The sequence below is a fragment of the Capsicum annuum genome, chromosome 5 (genome assembly GCF_002878395.1).
Source record: "Capsicum annuum cultivar UCD-10X-F1 chromosome 5, UCD10Xv1.1, whole genome shotgun sequence".
In the NCBI taxonomy this organism is placed as follows: Eukaryota; Viridiplantae; Streptophyta; class Magnoliopsida; order Solanales; family Solanaceae; genus Capsicum; species Capsicum annuum.
The window spans coordinates 99,455,102-99,461,226 of NC_061115.1; positions in this window are offsets into that span (position 1 = coordinate 99,455,102).

A 6,125-nucleotide genomic window follows, 5' to 3' on the forward strand; every position below is an offset into this window, starting at 1 on the left:
GTTGAGAGTATAAATTATGAACTCCCTCTCTTGTATTGAATTAAAAATTATGGTTTTGTGATTTAAAAGATGTTTTTGCAATATCCTGGCATTTGAACATGATTTGGAATTGTTGAGAGGGTGTTTCTTGATATCAATATGTTCTTGTATGTATGAGAAAGAATTGCATGTGTTTACATGAAGTTTGAGAAAAAAGGATTTATTGAATTGAATTATTGAAATGCTGGTCTCAAAACTTGTGTTTTGAATACAGAGATTTATGATTGACTAATAATGGCTCAGAGATGTGAATTTCAAGTCAATGGTATAACGATACCATATGTATTTATGCCATAACAGATTATGTTTTCAAAGTATGTTTTCAGAGTATGTTTTCAGATACTGCGTATTTTAATAAATTTTAAAAAGGGGATTAAAGAGGGTAAGGTTGTTACCCAAAAAAGGCGCAAGTTCAAGTAACTCTTAGCCTGAAATCATATTTGCCGATACGGGTAGATTATTATTATATGCTGGCGATGGCCGTGTGGCATAGTAGATTCAGAGACTTTGACCCTTGCGGTACACTTGGGTTGGGGGCTTCGCTGCCGAGTTAATGGCAGTTTCTATATAGCCCATGGAATTTTTCAGAGTTATAGAGTATACCACCTAGTTCAGAAATAAAACAGATTTCTCAGAGTTGAGATGATTTTTACAGAGTCTTTAAAATGCCCATGTGAATTCTTACTATTTGATATGCTTATGAACTGTTTTAAATTTCTCTCATATATGTTGAAGAATAAATGATTATTTTGGATATGCTCTGCATACCAGAACATCAGTATTGACCCCCTCCTCCTACCTCTCAAGTTCTGAGACTCAGTCTAGGGGTCCAGATAAGTAGTAAATAATTCAGACAGCTGATCAGATTATGCAGTGGTGAGCCTTCTCTATTCCAGAAGGCCTGTCTTTTCATATTATATCACTTATTTTAGTTTTGGTCTACTGGGGGCCTTGTCCCAGTTTCAGACAGTTCTAAGATTTTCATGTAGTATAGATTTCGCAGACTGAGATGTTATTTAGATGTAGCTGATTTATAGTTTCCATACTTATGTTGAATTCAGAATTGACCATGTTTCCATAGCAGATTATGTTTTCTCATCTTCTTTTATTATATGAATGTTGTGCATGATTACCAGATAGAGAAGGGCATTCCGGGCCTTCATAGTTCGGGATGTCCATCACGATTAGGGCCTAGTTTGGGTCATAATAGATTGTGAGTTTCTTGAAGTTCTTGGAGGGATTCTTGAGATTTTCTTTTGAAACTTGGGGCTAGGGTTTTCTATCTTTGAGAGAGAGTGATTTATTTCTTGAGAGATATGAGTAAACAATGAGATTCGGGTTTAAGGTCTTTTTAGGGTTTAATGTCGTGTATAGGCTGATTTGGTATTTTTGGAATTTACCAAACAACCCCTAAAATTAAATGATGGAACCTGAAAAATCCTAATTTTACATGCTGGCGTGACGCAGTGAAATCACGCTAGCACACTGGAAATTGGACAATTGGGAAACTTGTTGGTGGCGTGATGTGGTGGAAATCGTGTTGCCATCTTGGTTGTGAACTGGAATGGCACCGCGATATGGTGGAATCGCGTTGGTGCACTGAAAATTGATAATTCTATAATTTAGCCTTGGCGCGACGTTCCTATATCACGGAAGCTCACTAGTTTTTTACAAATTCCATTTTGGCTTGCTCCGCGATGCGCTAATGTACCAAGCGGCACACTGTCTTACTAAAATGGCTCTAACTCTTCGTCCGGGTATCAGTTTTAGGCAAATTTGGTATCGACGGAAAGATTATTTAATTTCTCATATGATAAAAGTCAAAATCTTTAAAATTCTATATGTACGAAAGTGTATTCATCTTCATATCAAGTCTTTAGCATTTTTGGAATGATTTTAAGCTAGGTAGAAGTACGGGGTATTACAGTTTTCTTCTTTCATAATTGTGAGATTGATTCTATGATTTTTTCTTTGAATTCTATGAATTTTCTTCCAACTATGAGCGGCTAATTTCCTTAGCTAGGGTTATGGGAACCCTGGCAGATTAATGAAGTAGAGAAAGTGCCAAGTCGATCTAGATAAAGATTCTTGCGTGTATATGGTTTTTTTTATTTGATTGCTTCTCTAATAGGGGCACACATTAGGATCCCACTTGTATTTACTATAAACCTGAGAGGTAGGTGGAAATTTGGAAAAAGAGATCACAATAGTAATTTGGAGTTAATTACTGAAATAAGCTAGTTAATACTATCTACTTAAGATGATTAACTTTCATCTAATCAACTTGAGGCTAAGAGGAGATAGTTAAAACTGAGGTCGAAGGTAAGGGTTAGTAAGTGACACTTTGAGTCCCATAGGAGATAAGTAAAATTCACCAAAGTGTATCGAGAGGCTGTTGGTGATACATAACTTATTAGATTTTGTATGCAAAGTATTGGAATAGCTTAATAGTGCACGATAAATATATAGAGTTAAAAGCCATAGGAACAAAAGCCTAATGTTCGTCTTAGAGTGTTTACAACCAAAAACATCTAATTCTTGTTACTTTCTGCTAGTTACTATGAATCCCCCCTTTACTTCTCTTCACTTCCTGTTGATTTCAATAAGTTTGAGAAGGATTTCTAACATATTCCCTATGGGATTGACCCTAACCTAGTTGGGTTGCTATATTCTTACAGTGATCGCTTTATCGTTATAAGGAGGTGTAATTTGGGTGTTACCAGCTAGTGGATCTTACACTATTGGTGCTCATTTTCCTAGCCTCATCTAGATGAATATCTGTGGATGACTTGCTTGTTCCAAGATCATTGGGAATCCATGAACATCTTCAGCCATTGGTGCTCATTTTCTTTGCCTCATCCAGAGGCCAGAAAGGAAAGGAGAATCTATAGGTGGCTTACTTGTTTTAAGATCACTGGTTGAGGTAGGTGATGGTTTAATGTGTAGTATACTTTGATTAGTTGCATGTAATAACTATAGTTAAGGGGATATTTCATGTCTAGGCATATGAGCATGGAGTTTGGATGGATAAAATATGGAATTATAATAATAATAATATAATGTGTGTTATTATGTTTTTTATGGGTCCCTTAATGGGGTTTGGGGCTGTATGAATTACCTTATGGTTTATAGAGCCCGATATATGATTGGGAATAGCAATAATGGAATAATTAAGTGACCCCTAATCTAAAAAAATAGTCTTTAATACCTTAAAAGGGTGAACCCGATATTATGTATACTTGGAGTATGAGATAATCTTTCTAGAAGATAGTTAGGAGGACTGAATGTAATAAGATGATGTGATGATATAATTTAATAAGCTAAAGTAAAGTTTGACTAAGTGCTAAGAAGTAAGAGGTGTAAAGGTTGATACTCTAGCTGGAATTGTAAGTTGAATAGAGTTGAGTAATTGAGTAACTTGTAAAAGGGTATTATGCCTTGAACTTAGTGATGACTTGAGTGTAAGGGTTACTAGTTAGTAACTAAATTTACCTATTTTTGTAGGAATAAAAGATAATAGGAATAAAAGAGATTTAGATTGAATAATGAAATAGGATTAACATTTAAAGTTTAGATATTAACCTTGGTGGAGTGTGTATCCCTAAATTAATACACTTTGATTAGTATTCGGACCCTCTATGATTGATGATTGGATTTGATAATGTTCACTTGAGTAAGTGGTGAATTGGACTTCGATCATACTTGTGAATTCCTCTGTTAGTGGATATTTATTATACCTAGAATGATAAACTTGTGATTATTGACTATATTTATTTGGTTGTCATTGATTGTAAGTGCAATTTTGATTGTGATTTCTTTCATCTGATTTTAATTGGGTGTTTGTAATTTGCTTTAATACATTGCTTATAATTATAGACTACATCTTGAATTTACATAGATGGTATGGATATGATATATTGTGATATGGGTCGGGTACCATGTTGGTACTAATATGATATATAATAATATAGGATGGGTATTACACCGATATAAATATGATATATTGTGATATGGTTTGGGTACTACATTGGTAATGTATGATGTTGATGATGGTGATGAGTTGAGAAGGGGAAGAGAATTTATGCATCTTGAATGCATATATATATTTATATGTTATTAAATTGTCTCCTGGTTCCTGGTTCCTTGAGTGGACCGTGTTATGTTAATGATGTATCATGGTTCCTTGAGTGGACTGAGTTATTTTGATGATGTATCATGGTTCCTTTTATGAACTGGTTATTTAATGAGATACTATGGTTCCTTGAGTGGACCGGTTATGCGATGATGTAAAGTATTTCCTGAATTATGTATAAATATTTCTCTCATGTGTATAAAGTTAAAAGTTTGATGTATATTTACTGTCCTTTCTTGCAAAGTTGTTTATGTTATTAATTGCCTTGGTGATCATAATCTGATGGTTAATGGTAGTATTATAAGGACCCGGGGTTGTCCAGTAAGAAGATTAATGAGAGAGAGAGAGAGAAGTATTAGAGTTTATATAACTAAGGCAACAATGCAAGAATTAGGGTTAGATTAACTCATAGAAGGTAGGTAGATATTGGAAGTCAAAGTAAGTTAAGTGTGCTCAATTATTAAGCATGTGTGCTTAAATGATCTTTCTTGTTTGTTATATGTCTTTATATGATATTGTCATGACCCGATTTTCCCAAGTCATGATGGCACCGACTTTAATCCACTGGTAGGTAAGCCAAACTGTAGTCCAAAATTACAAGTAATGGGTAGTTAGAAGAAAGTAGAGAAAATACTGAAACTACATAAGTAGTTACAAGCCATAAAATATAAAAACAACAGCACAACTAGGGATAAATAAGGGAAAAAGTAGAAATATCCCATGACCTAGTATGGTCAATACAAAAGCCTCTAGAAAAATAATAAGAGTACAGTAGGTATCAAATATACAATAGTCTAGAACAAAAAGACCATCCAAAACAGAAGAAGGAGAGAGTCAGCTCCGACTCCGAAAGCTCACCTTATCTCCGAACTCTGATCATCAATTATACTAATGTCAATGGCAGTATCTAGTTCTTGAATCTACATTAGAAAAAGATGCAGAAGTGCAGTATGGATACCAAAACAATGGATACTCAGTAAGCATCATCGGCTGACTTAGCTAGATCATAATAAAAATACAATAACATGTGAGATAGTAAACTAAAGTCAAGGAAAAGTGTAAACCTGGAATAATGCTCCAAATATTGAAAATAAATACCGAGTAAATAATATCAAAAAAATGTAACTAACTATAGCCTAACTAGACCCCAATAAACCCAAAAGATTAAAACAAGAGTAGATAATCCACCCAATCCCCTATAAGCCCAATAGATGTAATCAATAAAGAAGTATTGATAGTAACAATCCGAAAACATTTGAACCTTGAAATTGTAATTGTTGATCCTCTCATACCATAAACAACAAACTCACTCTGGTTCCTTAATCATCATAAGCAACCCCTCATGTCGGACTAGAATCGTAAAATAGTATCTTTAATATAAGACTTGAACAAAATTAAGTATCATAGGTATCGGACTTGAATCAGTCTTAATATCATAATTGTCGGACTCGAATTGGTCTAAATATAACTCCATGATACATGTCTAGTCAAAGTCAGAAATGACTAAATCCTTCTTAAGGCTCAATATTATAAATAGGATCACAGAATATGGCTTCTTAAGTCTGCAAATTAGATATTTTCCATTTTGACAATCCTCTGCATGATGCCGCACTACCAAAATAGTTTTATACACATTAATATGAGGATAATGATATCTATAATGCTTCAGGTCCAAAATCAAGTCAAAATTTCATATGGGACCCACTTGCTGAATCACAACTTTGAAACAGTCAACACATTCCACTCTACTCAAGGATCATTTACCCTTAAGAATAAGTAATTTTAAGCTCAAATGACACCAAAATAAATCCATCAAAAAACTAGTGATTCATGACTAAATTAGAGAATTAAATCAAGAATTAGATGGAAACTTACAAGATATATGATGAGAAAACAACCTTTTCGAGCTCACCAACACCACACAATCACCCATTGATCCACCTCCTAAATTTCT